The sequence below is a fragment of the Neltuma alba genome, unplaced genomic scaffold (genome assembly GCF_004799145.2).
Source record: "Neltuma alba isolate B1F8T4 unplaced genomic scaffold, ASM479914v2 tig00003881_pilon, whole genome shotgun sequence".
Taxonomy (NCBI): Eukaryota; Viridiplantae; Streptophyta; class Magnoliopsida; order Fabales; family Fabaceae; genus Neltuma; species Neltuma alba.
Window position 1 is genome coordinate 1 of NW_021633465.1, and position 13568 is coordinate 13568.

General features: G+C 32.0%; 1 pseudogene; it reads left to right on the forward strand.

Annotated features, from left to right (window-relative positions):
* Window positions 1-7484: 7484 nt before the first annotated feature.
* Window positions 7485-9006, forward strand: LOC114742765 (RING-H2 finger protein ATL13-like; annotated as a pseudogene).
* The last annotated feature ends 4562 nt before the right edge of the window (window positions 9007-13568 follow it).

Sequence of the window (13568 nt, forward strand, 5' to 3'; positions counted from 1 at the left end):
ACATGTCTAAAAATAAAGTATTATTTCCTTGGCTGACCAAATTAATTAAAATCAATCAGGTCTAGTGATATCTCTTGATTTTGGAACAGCTCATCGTAATATGCATAATTCTGTTCACTATTGTTGGCCCAAAAAATTATATTCACTATGTTTACTTTGTTTTGTATTAAACACAACTTAGGTTTAAAAAAAAGACATGATCATTACATAAAATAATACTCTTTCGGTCTTAAATATAAGATCCTTATACAAACTAGTATAAGGGTCTTATATTTAGGACTGAACAGTATATATACATACCCATGGCTCTGATCAGTGCAAGTATGTGGAGGTGGTCTGGATAACTTACCTTAAATTGTGTCATATTGACGTTACTGTATGGATAAGTCCATTTGGCATGTCGGCGGAATTTACATAATATTTTTTAAACAAAAGGTCAACCAACGTTTCAATGATTGAGCATTTAATTTTTACAGTCATATGGCGTGAAATATGGGCACACTCGAGCCCAACTGCTTCAACCCTTTTTAAAAAAAATAATAATAATAAGTTACACTATAAAATGAAAAAAAAAAAAACCAATATGCAGGTCCTTATAGTTTTGTCCCATTTTGAATCAAATCCCTAAATTTATTTTTTATCTTATGGGATCCTTAATGTTTTAACTGTTTTCATTTATTAATCCTTTTGTTTAAAAAATGTTAAACTGGGGTTAAATGCCATTAAAGATGCTTATATGGAAGACAAGTAAATTAGATGTGGCAACCCATCTTCTTTCATCACTGTAGAAAACTACTGCCGTTGATTTCTAAGAACCTTCTTCTCCAAAGGTCATCACCTGCAGAGGGCAACTTCAAGTTCGATGCTCCTCCAAACATCATCATGCCTAATGGCAATGCTAGTCCCCACCAGATGCAGCCGATGTTGTTGGTGGCTCTGGCATGGTCTCTTTTGCCATTCACAGCTAATCAAGTACCTAATCAAGCCCCCTTTCTACCACTTCACCACCACCGCCTCTTTGACCAAATTGTAGATTTTGGAGTTAAAGATTTATACTGGGATTTTCAGGTCATGAACCGTACTTGCTTCAGCCCCTCCTCCACTTTCTTGAGTTTCAAAAGCCATCCTTCTTATCTCTATAAATCCTTCGTCCATATCAAACTACTCCTACATCTCACCATTTGTGAGCTTTCATGTCTCCAACTCTTTAAGTTGACAAAAAGAAGAACTTTTTTAGGAGACAAAAAGGATGTCAAGGCCAGCTTGGAATATACTCCCCTCCGTTCCTTATTATAAGAGACAAATAACCGAATTACGTTGATCAAAAAAACAGTTAAAATTAGTTAAGAACAATTTGTGTAAAAAGTATAATTTTTTTTCCAAAAATACCCTCATTATAAGGAAGAAAGAGCATGAGAGAGAACAATGGTAAATTATTAAAAGAAAGAGAAGTGAGAAGGAGAGAGAGTGTGAGTTGGAGACAATAAATATGGGTAAAATAGGAAATCAACACAAAAAAATAGAGACAACTTTTAAGTGTCTCTTATATATAGGAACATGCCATAAGCATCAAATGTCTCTTATATAAGGAACGGAGGGAGTATATTATAAGCTTGGCTATTGAGAAAATGAGGGATAATTCATTTTAAGGGGCTTGAGATAGCCGCACAGCAAGAAAAGTACAATTGGCTAGACTCCAAATCTGTCAATTTATTAGCCTTAGTTCTTAAGTTCCAGTTCACTTTCATGCTCAAGAAACAATAATTATGCGCATGTTTGTTTGAAGCAACGCAAATAAAGAGAGGTTTGGCGAGTTTAGAAGCTTGCTGTTAATTGCATGAATAGCAGAGACACAAAGAGAAGATGTGAGAGTCCAGGAAGGAGAGGTAGGATTTTAATGGGCATCCTTAAACATCAAGTGTGGGTGACATTCAACCCGAAGTCGAAGATGTCATCAACATTTATTGGGAACTGGGCATCAATTTACGAGATGTTTAGGAGGGTCAGCGAGCAGTTCACTGCCACGTGTCGGAAATCAATGCTACGTCTAATCCACTTGTCCTCCATATTAGCATCATCAACGGCGTTTAATCCTAGTTTGACGTTTTTTGATTGAACGGTTGAAACATTAAGGATCATATAAAATAGAAAATAACTTTAGGGACTTGATTCAAAATGGGATAAAATTACAAGGACCTGTATATTAGTTTTTTTTAAAATGAATCTTATATTTAAAACTGGAAAGAGTACTATTTTTTGTTGCACATTAAATATAGGCACATTTTTTTATTAGAATTCAAACATTTCTTTATTATGTTATGACGGATTAGTTAGATCGTTCACCAACAAATTTATCACATTATCAATAAGATTCGAACTCACAATTTAATAAACTATGAGCTGACTTTTTATTAATTAAGTTAATTTTTGCGGGTGTCTTAGACGTTTTATCTTTCCTCTGACCCGTTCCAAAAGCTCCAATTGGCCCAACCTCTGACGAACCTTAGTATTGTTGGCCAGAGGGAGGAAGGAAACAGAGTAGGAGGAGAAAGGCCCTAAGGCTCAGAGTAATGACTGTCATTAGAAGAAATATAATATTAAATGTAATGACTTATGAAAATGGATATCTCATTTGCATATTCTGGCCCAAAAAATAATATGCCATACTTACAATTTTAATTTTATATGTAAAATTTCAAATCCAAACCTATCTATTCGAAAGTCACCAATATGTTTGATTAAATTTCATCTCTCGCTTGAAAAAGTTTACTTTCAATATATATACACACATTCTTTTTAATACTTCTTTAATTAACAGAGCACATCTAATAATCTAATGTCCAGTGTCGTATGAAATATTAAAAATGAGAGATAGGAATTTGGATTGTAATTAAAAAAATATTAAAATAGTATTTAGTATGGTATTCTTCAATCCCACACATATGAGTTTAGCTAATTCAATATATTATGCTAAATACTTTTTGCATAAATTTTTTTCAATCTCAACCTTAATTTTTATTTCTAATTTATAATGCTCCTACCAAAAAGTAACTTAAGTTTACAAATGAATGAGATTGAGCTCACAGCTTGAGTTTTTATGCCACCGGATGATAGGTTCCTTTTTAATGTTTTCCATGCTTTTGAATTTGCATGTGAATATCCTCGTTTTTTACACCTATATCTTTGACTTTAGTCCCCAAATCAAATCTGACTTCTGATTTCCAGGCAAAGTCTTGAGATTCTTCCACCAAATACGCAAATTCCAAATTTCATCAAATTGATATCATTTTTGTTTCAAATTGCTCAAATTTTCAAATTTTAGACATTATATATTTTGTCAATGTTGAGTTCCCATTCAATTGAATAAAGCCTATATAATGTGATTCTAAAATCAAATCTGTTGATGACATTTTTCTCCTTAACATAATGTCCGCAGTTCCATTTTAAAATAATCACTACTTTAGCAATTTCAGTGTATTATCAAATGTATAATAAAAAGGGGAGAAAGTATGCTTTTTTAACAAAACAAAACAAAAAAAATCATTCATGAACAAACTAGTCGACTTCAAACACGTATTAACATGGCCGATTTAATTTAGTAAAATCTTGTGGACACCAAACCGAAGGCCAGCAAATTCAACAATTTAGTTAGAATCAGCCGCACAACCACACAAAATTTAACCAATTTTTTCTTTTTAGAATATTCAATTATTGCATATAATATATTATCATGGAGAACCCTGGGAGAGAAATTATATAATGATACATCCATATTAACAGTGAGATTAATTAATGATATAAGGCAAAAGGAAAAGGAATGGATCAAGAGTTCAAGGTTAGGTAACCAATAAACTTCCAATCCTAGCCCCTGCTTATATTTTATATTGTCATCCGTTGTCTACTCTTTAAATGGCCTATCATTGACTTAATGATTACACATGAGAGTACTACTGTCCAACTCCAAAACATTATTCTTTTTTAAGCGGCAAAACACTTCATAATTCAACTTGTTTGTTGTAACCTTTGAAAATCAAACAAAACCATACCAGTCAAAAGCGTTAAGTAAAGTAGAACCACCTAATTTTTTTTAAAGAAATAAAGTGTAATAAAAGAATAACACTATATATATATATATATATATATATATAACTTTGATGTCAAAATTACTTTAAGCAAACCTTAATTTATTTGTGGATTAAAGGAGGTAGGCCTGAGTTGGCTTTTGAAAGAGGGGGTAGCTGCGGGGTATTGATGCAGAGAGTACTCTATCATATGTTCAAAATTATTTTCTTACTTCAATTTTATTGTATTTTGTACTACTTTTCTCTGGCCCTAAATATAAGACCCTTATATTTAGGACCGGAGAAGTATCATTCAAGCAAACAAGGAATTATATTTCTGTAAAGCAATAAACTGTTATTTTTGTGTGATAAGGCTCAGTGACATATTATATTACAATTGACATGCGCTTAAAAAAAAAAAATACACTCTGTCTTAATATAAGAGTTGATTGATTAATTTGAGTAAATTAACAGAATTTGTTAAGTTAGTTATTTGTAATCAATATATGTTGTATTTCATAAAATATCCTAACCAATCATCTGTTTAGCTAGAATACTATTGGTGAAATCTTTCATATAAGCAACTCGTACAAGAATATCTTAAATAAATAAATAAATATAAAAATAAAGTGGATTAGAATATTATATTTAGGATCAAATTAAAAGTTAGATTAGTTCTTATGTTAATGACCGGAGATAGTATAATATTAAGTGAAAAAATGAATGAGAAATAGTCTAGATCAATTTAATAAGTACGAGTGAGAAATTAAAAGAAAAAATATGAACGGTGTCCTGTGAGTTCTTCGTCAAACAGTCAAAATAAATTTAGTGTACAAGAAGGAGAAAAGAAAATAAAAAGAGTGGGTCTCATGAGAAACTTTTTATCACGGTGGAGAAAGTAAAATCTGTTCAAAAATATTCAAAGAGGAGGAAGAAATGAACCGAACATAAGCCCTACACATACTGTTCATAATGATTCAGAAAAATTACAAATAAAGGCTTTTAAAAATTAAAAAATTACATAGAACACCATGTACAAAATTGTTCTCATTTGTTGTCAAAGCTATAATGAATCCTTATTTATAATTTTTTTTATTTTCAATATCTTGTTTTGTGATTTTCCGGCAACTTTTCAACATTGAAAAAAACACATAATTTTATATAATAAAAGATAATCAACTTAATCAATTATTTTAATCCTTTCGAATCATTTTATTGGTCTTACCTTTCCATCCCATGTATATAATGTTTTTGAACTGTTTTACACAAAATAATACAGAGTAATTATTTATTTAAGGACAATTCTCATATCAAACTTTTTTATTTATTATATTAAATTCTTTAATTAGTCATATGTCCTGTTTTTAAAGTATATCATTTAAAATATAATTCGGCAGGAAAAATAAGACATATAACTATGTTTAATTAGAAAATTTGATAATATAGATATAAGAAATCCGGATGTTCTTCTTTATTCAATAGCATGAAAGTAGCTTGACTTTTCACTTCGACTCTAGTCAATTAATGAATACCTGTTTCCGAACTATAATTATTTTTCTACTGTATATATGAAATTCTTAGTTTGTTTCAAATCCAACAAGCACCACCATCATAAAAATAAATATGGTATAATTTCTTATATTATAGGACAAAAAGAAATTCTAGAAGGCCTTTTTATTTAAAAAAAAAACGCATGGAGCATATTTTATGATGGGAGGAAGTACTTTTCAACAACAATTACTTGTTACTTAGCGAAAATATGTATAAATAAATCTCCCACGCGTTTTTAAATTGTACTCAATATATTTTGGAAGCTTTCAATTTAGTTTTTAAATAAAGATCTCAATATATTTTGTTTCTCATATTTATCCTTTTTTTTTCCCCAAAATTGTTCTTATCATGGTTGTACATGTTAAATATTCAATTAAATAGTAATTTTAACTAATACATATTAGCAATGATATTTTAAAAAGATAACACCAAATTATGATAAATAAGTAACTAAACAAACTTTTAATATCCATTTGTTTGCAGAAATATGTATAAATAATGTATTTACAAAAAATGTGGATAAATTTTAGATATGGCTCTCAGTTCGTACAATTAGATTCATATTTGGAATGGTTTGAATCAACTTGTGTAATTTTTTTAAATTAGAATCTTAAATTTTCATTATTTCAATTTCTTGGAATTGAATATTATTGTCGCTAAATTTTATATAAATGGAAAAAAATCAATTCACATCAAATTGGTTATGTATTATTTTAAGACCAGAACTTTTCGTGACCTGTCTTCTTTGACCTGATATCGACTCTCTGGCTCATCAATTCTGATTTCTGACGCTCGGGACCATTCCTCCTTTTGAATTGCCAAATGGATACGGAATGGAACAGAATAGAATGACCCAATTCATCAAAATTAGTAAACTTATCCTTAGGCTTCTCATTTTCACTTCTTTTTTTCAATACTCATTTTTCAGTAACTGGGTGGTCTCTTAAATGTTTTAATTTTTCAATATAAATATAATAAATCTCCTGACACCCAATAAATAATTCATTTCCGGAAATCCAATGGATCTCGGCCTTGGGGTTGATGCAAGCGTTCCTTAAAAGCACCCAACATTACGTGATTTTTTCACAAAATTACAGCTCCGTTTCCTGAATTACTAATTTATTATAATATTCTTAATTAGCATTTTAATTCACTTTTAATTTTCAAAACAAGAAATAAATTTCTCTCATTAATTTTTTATTATATGTGAATATAAAATTTGAATTATTCTACTATAAATAATTTTATTTGAACATTTTTGTTTGATGTTTAAATCAATAATATCTGTCAACACTTTGGAAGCTCACCAAATTAATATTAATACTTTATGGTTACGTTTGGTAGAAAGCATTAAAATGAGGGATTGGAATTGGGATTACAATTGAAAAAATCTATTAGAGAGTGTTTAGTATAAGAGATTGTTTGATATATGGGATTAGTCAAAACTATGTATGTGGGATTAGAGAATACCATGGGGGAAGTGGTATTCCCCAATCCCACCTTTATGGGCATCCTAATCCCATATAAACAAACAATTATTCATACTAAGTACTATTTTAATGATTTTTTCAATTGCAATTCCAATCCCAATCCCTCATTTTCAATATTTCGTACCAAACGGCCTATGAGTATTTAGTAGTACGCTCCTCCCCCCTACCCCCGGGGCGGTCCCTCTCACTCTCTCACAACCTTCCAACCTCAGCTTGCTCGCAGGCCATTTCACATAAAAACAAACGTCTGCTTTTATATCGATCCTCTCTCCTTCTTCCTCGCTCCCTCGTCTGTCCCTCTGTCTTCCCTCTCTCTCGCTCAAAGACCATGATTCAAACTTGAAAGCTTCAATCTTCTCTGATTCCTGCTCCGACATTGTAAAATGGGCAGAAGCAGGGCTTTGTTAGAAGTGAAAGGAGCAACCTTTTTGTCTCCCTCACAAACCCGCCGCCACCATACTTGATTTCGCCTCCCAACGTTGTTGGATCTGAAGATTCGAATCTAAAAGACAGCGTCAGCCCCAGCGTACTCCTCATCATCATCATCCTCGCCATCGTTTTCTTCGTCTCTGGTTTGCTCCACCTTCTTATTCGCTATCTATGGCGGCCACAAACCAGAGACCCGGACGATTTAGACACTACTGTTCTTCAGGGACAGCTTCAGCAACTGTTCCACCTCCATGATTCGGGAGTCGACCAATCCTTCATCGACACCCTCCCTGTCTTCCCCTACAAGGCCATCATCGGACTCAAGAACCCTTTCGATTGCGCCGTTTGTTTGTCGGAATTCGAGCCGGAGGACAAGCTCCGATTGTTGCCCAATGCAGCCATGCGTTCCATATGGATTGTATCGACACTTGGCTCTTGTCTCACTCTACCTGCCCCATTTGTCGAGCCTGCGTGCTCAATGATTTCTCCTCCAGCAACGGTTGTTCCCCCATTGTTCTGGTCCTCGAATCTGGAAGTGACAACAACTCCAGGGAGATTGCCCCAGAGACAGACGAAATCGGATCCAGGTCCACCCGGTTGGACTCGAATCCCGATTCGGGTGAAGTGGTCACTGTGAAGCTGGGAAAGATCAGAAATGTGGATAATAACAATGGTGAAGGTAGCAGCAGTATTGGTGATAATGCGGATGCAAGAAGGTGCTTCTCTATGGGGTCTTTTTAGTTATGTGATGGACGAGAGTTCTTTGCTTCATGTACCCATTAGAGCACAAATAAAAAAGAAGCACGCTTTGCGATTAACTACAGGAAACAGACTCGCAATGTCAGAGTGTGACTTTGAATCGAGAAGGGATTTCAGATTCTCAGGTTTGGATGGGAACAGGGTTGAAGAAGAAACTGCAGATAATTCAGTCTCTGGGGTTGTTACCAGAAAGGAGAGTTTTTCGGTGTCCAAGATTTGGCTTCGGGAGAAGAAAGAGAAGCGGAATAATGTGCTTGAGGATTCGTCAAGGAGGGCTGTGTCGTTTAGGTTTCCATTGCAGAGAAACGAGGATGATGGTTATGCCTTGAAGGAGAGGAATGGGAAATTGGAATCAAGAAGCACGATTTCTGAGATGGATATTACAAAATGGGAGAATGGAGGAGGGAGTAGTGAATTTGGATATGATGATGAAAACCAGAGTTGTTACAGCGTAGATTCGCAGGCGATTAGGGCCCCTTCTTTTGCAAGAAGAACACTGCTTTGGCTCACAGGAAGACAGAACAGAGTTGTTCATTCATCCTCTGCTTCTGGCGATTTGTAGTTAGTTTCTTCTTTTGAGCGTTTTGAATCATTTTTTGGTCCTTGGATGTTAGAATATTCAGTCTAGATGAATCATCATTACAGTAGTACATCAGCAAAGAAGTGAAAAGAAAAGACAGGGACATGAATGGACTATGAAATTTCAATTTTCTAATCCAATACCCTATTTCTTCTGTTCCATTGAGCACGAAGCCACTTCAATGGAAGAAAATGGTACTGCACCTTGCACCGTTCCCTGTTCATGGGTCAATTCTTTTATTTTAAATATTACTTTACAGTATCACATAAGCAATTTACACAGTAAAAAATCTATTGAGTCACACGTTATCATTTTCTACATGAAATCTCATAATCATGATCTTCACTTGTTGTGATATTTTTTTCAATAATTCATAATTATGGGTTAGTGACATTGCCGGTGTTTATAGTTTTGATAAAATTTTAGTTTTAATCTCTATAGTTTTAAATAATTGATTATGATGCCATAGTTTCATGATTTTTTGGACTGACTTTAACAAATAGTCTTCATAGTTCATACTATTAGTGAGTTTTAGTCGTAGTTCCTACGTTTGAATTTAGAACAAGTTCTTTCCATTGTGAAACTCTATTATAGGGATTAAAATGAATGATTTGAAACCACATGGATTAAAATTAAAAGTGGATCTTGATTTTTGAAGTATAAACTAGCAGCATAAAATTTTCTGCGGTAATTTCGCGAAATAATTATAAAGGCGGGGGAGGGATGAAGATATATGAAAGAAATTATAGTTGACGCGTGGAATTGAATTTGTGAATAAATGGCTGAATGTGAATGTGATTACCATACGCGCGAGCAGAAAGCCATTGAGTGTTTATTTATGAGGAGCGAGAGAGTGTGGAAGCGACATTGAAGTGACAGGTGTGAACTAATCAATATTGATGCTCTTTTATACTCCATTGGATTTAAAATATAAAATAAATTTTATTTATTTATATTTATTAAAAAATTAGTTAAAATTATTTTAAAATAATAAATATGTAAGGTCTATTTTTTTCTAAATAGGCTTTTATTAGTAAAGAAAATAAATAAAAGATGCAATAAATAAATAAAAAGAATATACAAGGAGTGAATTTAAAAAAAAAAACTGGTTAAATACTTGGATAAAAATAAATCAAACTCCTCCAATAAAATTTATCTTATATTTTGTGCTGGAGAAAATATTTGGTTGGATTGGGAAGCTTAGCAAAAATATGGAAGCTGATCAAATATCATTGAAGGAATTAGATTTCTGATATTCATTCATATTTATGTGTTTAAGAAGAAAATGATACCAAAAATAACTATGCATTTATTTTGGGCCAACCATATGAATAATAACCATACAAGGTAAACATTTCATTACCCGCCGCACACATATCTCCGTGCACAATAGTATTTTTTTTTTAAATTACAATCCTAATTTTTATTTTTAATTTTTAATACTCCTCCGGTCCTTAATATAACACCCATTTAACTAATTTGACTAGATTAAAGAAGTTAGGTAAGTTAGTTAATTATAAGAAAAGTGACACATATTTCCTAAAATACCATAATCATCCTTTTTAATATCATCTCTCTCTCTTCTACTTGATTATGGTTGAGAGAGTATCCATAGGGGTAAATTAGGGAAAAATGATAAATATGATAAATGAGTTTTATATTTAAGACCAAAACCAACTCAAGAATTGGGTCCTATATTAAGGACCGGAGGAGTACTTCATACCAGACGAGATTTATAATATGTTTGTTTATTAATTTAAAATTGAACTGACATCAAAGTTAACTCAAGTATTTTGACTTTAGGTCCCATAATAACCAATCCCTTGAGGTGTAGAGATTTGTTGCTAATTGATTTGATTTAATTTGCACCGTTTTATCGATGCCCAGTAAGTATGCAAACATTAAAACAAGCCCTTTTATTAGGTTAAGGGGGGAAAAAAGATAAATAAGGTAATGGAAAATGGTTGGATACGTACGTGGTGTAATTTGGGGCACCTAACCCTCCCTCTTAAGCGCGTCCCACCCTTTGCTTAAATGAGCCCGATAATGCCAATGACGCGTATGCCCACCACAGCTTGCCTGTATTTCCTTGTTACCCTGTTACACCAAAATGGGAACCAGCGTTAATTACTTTTTAATACTCCTCCGGTCTTAATTATAAGACCCAATTGATTTATTTGAGGAGATTAAAGAAGTAAGTTAAGTTGATTATTTATAATAAATAAGTGTTGTTATTCCTAAAATATCCTTGCTAATTAAGTATATTGGCTAAAACTATCATTATTAGAAGGATTATCTTGGAAAAAAATACATAAATATAAGAGAGAAAATGGATTGGGTCTTATAATTAGGACCAAATAAAAAGTCAAATTGGGTCTTATAATAAGGATCGGAGGAGTATTAAAAAAATACGGTCTGTAAATATAGTTATTTTGAAGAATTTGTTTAATTAGTTAGGAAAATTGTACTTAATTAAATATATTAGAAAAATTAACCTTTCATTATGAAACATGCAGAATGTCCTTATAATAAAGACCGGTATCATTTTACAATTGATTTACTAGCTCTGGTCCTAAATATAAAAACTAACTAGCGGTTCTAAATATAAAACCTCAATTCACTTGTCTTTCAAATTTATAATGTGTTTTCAAAAAATATCCCTAATAATTGTAAGGTATTTCCACCTAAATGTAATTTTAATATACATGATTGAATGACGGTAATTTAAGTAAGTAAACACACATTTGTTACAACTAACTAATTTAACTAATTTTTTTAATCTCTCTAAATTAATTATCTAGTTTTTATATTAAACAGTGAAGGTATATTTATGAGATAATACTCTTGGTTCTAGCTGGAAACAGCTATAACACAAGGTTTTGGGGTAAAATTCCCGCGAAGGCAAAAGATGTTTCCTGAAAAAGCTGTTTATTTATCAAGTAATTTTTTATAAATAGGTAAAAGCAAATGTAAGTTCACACATTTTGTGTGTGACTTGTTTAAACATTAGATGTAAGTTCTATGTTTACAATATAAAACCATATCGAAAAATATATACTCCTCCAGTCCTTAATATAGGACCCAATTGTTGAGTTGGTTTTGGTCCTAAATATATGACTCATTTATCATATTTATCAATTTTCTCTAAATTACCCCTATAGATATTCCCTAAACTATAATCAAGTAGAAGAGGGAGAAAGGTATTAAGAAAGATGATCATGGTGTTTTAGGAAAAACATGTCATATTTCTTATAATTAACTAACTTACCTAACTTCCTTAATCTAATCAAATTAGTCAAATGGATCTTATATTAAGGACCGGAGGAGTATAAGAGTTAGTTGATTAATTTGAAGAGATTAAAAAAATAAGTTAAATTAGTTATTTGTAATAAATAGGTGTTGTCTTTCCTAAAATATCTTTGCTAATCAAATGTATTGGCTAAAACCACTATTGTTAGAAGGACTACTTTGAAAAAAATACATAAATATGAGAGACAAAGTGAATTAGAGTCTTATATTTAGGACCAAAATAAAAATCAAACAAGGTCTTATACTCCTCTTGTCCTTAATATAATACCTATTTAACTAATTTGACTAAATTAAGAAAGTTAGGTAAGTTAGTTAATTATAAAAAAATATGATATGTTTGTCATCCCTTCCTCTTCTATTTAATTATGGTTTAGAGAGTATCCATAGGGGTAATTCTGAAAAAATTAATAAATATGATAAATAGGTCTTATATTTAAGATTAAAATTAACTCAATAATTGGGTCCTATATTAAGAACATGATGTAGTATAACGTAAAATTTATGTGGCTTTTTACTATAAAATAAAATAAAATATATAAAAAAATGTTTCGTTTTTTTTTTTTCCCCATAGCTTGTTTAGACTGGCAGGGAAGCAATGCGGGGAGATTTTTGTTGAGACCGGGCAGCATGTGTCAAAATCACTGAACCATGGAAGAGGCTGTCTTTTTACATTTACTCTCTAATAATTGAGTTTGTCCCATGTTATGTGTCACACCCCAAAATCAATAAATAAATAAAGTGAGCTAAAATTCCTATTGAATTGTCAACAACATAAACATATTTCCAAACTACCCAGAGTTTTAAAAATTGATTATTATTTGTGGTTACAAGTTATTACCTTCGTTTGCTGGTTACTTCTGTGCTCCACAACAATATTCACCTATTATCTTTATGATTGGAGACATAATGCGTATACATGAATATATGAAGAATTATTTCTTGAAGCTTTTTCGTTTTTTTCCCATTTTCCCTCTGCTGGTCCCCCAGCCAAGCAATGAAACTTTCAGCGCACATGTGAATGTCTATGTCTAATTAACGGGGCATACCATATTTTCAAGTTTAGCAATATGTTTTTTGATTGGTTATTTGGGCAATAAGTGTCTTTGGGGATAGTTTGTGGATCTGAAATGCTGGAAGAGATGCAAGGCCCAAAGAGGAGGAAATAGATACAAGAGGGATCACATAGATCAACGAGGAATTTGGACCAAAACATGTTATGAATAAAGAAAAATAGCAAATAAAAACCCCTCAATATATAAAATTAGCATTTGGGACCCTTAATTTAAAAAATAGCAAATAAAGGCCCGGTCTCATATTGTAAATATGAAACCTTAGTGAAACGTCTGAAATGTGCTTCAGTCAAGTTGTGATTTGATCTACTGAAATTAT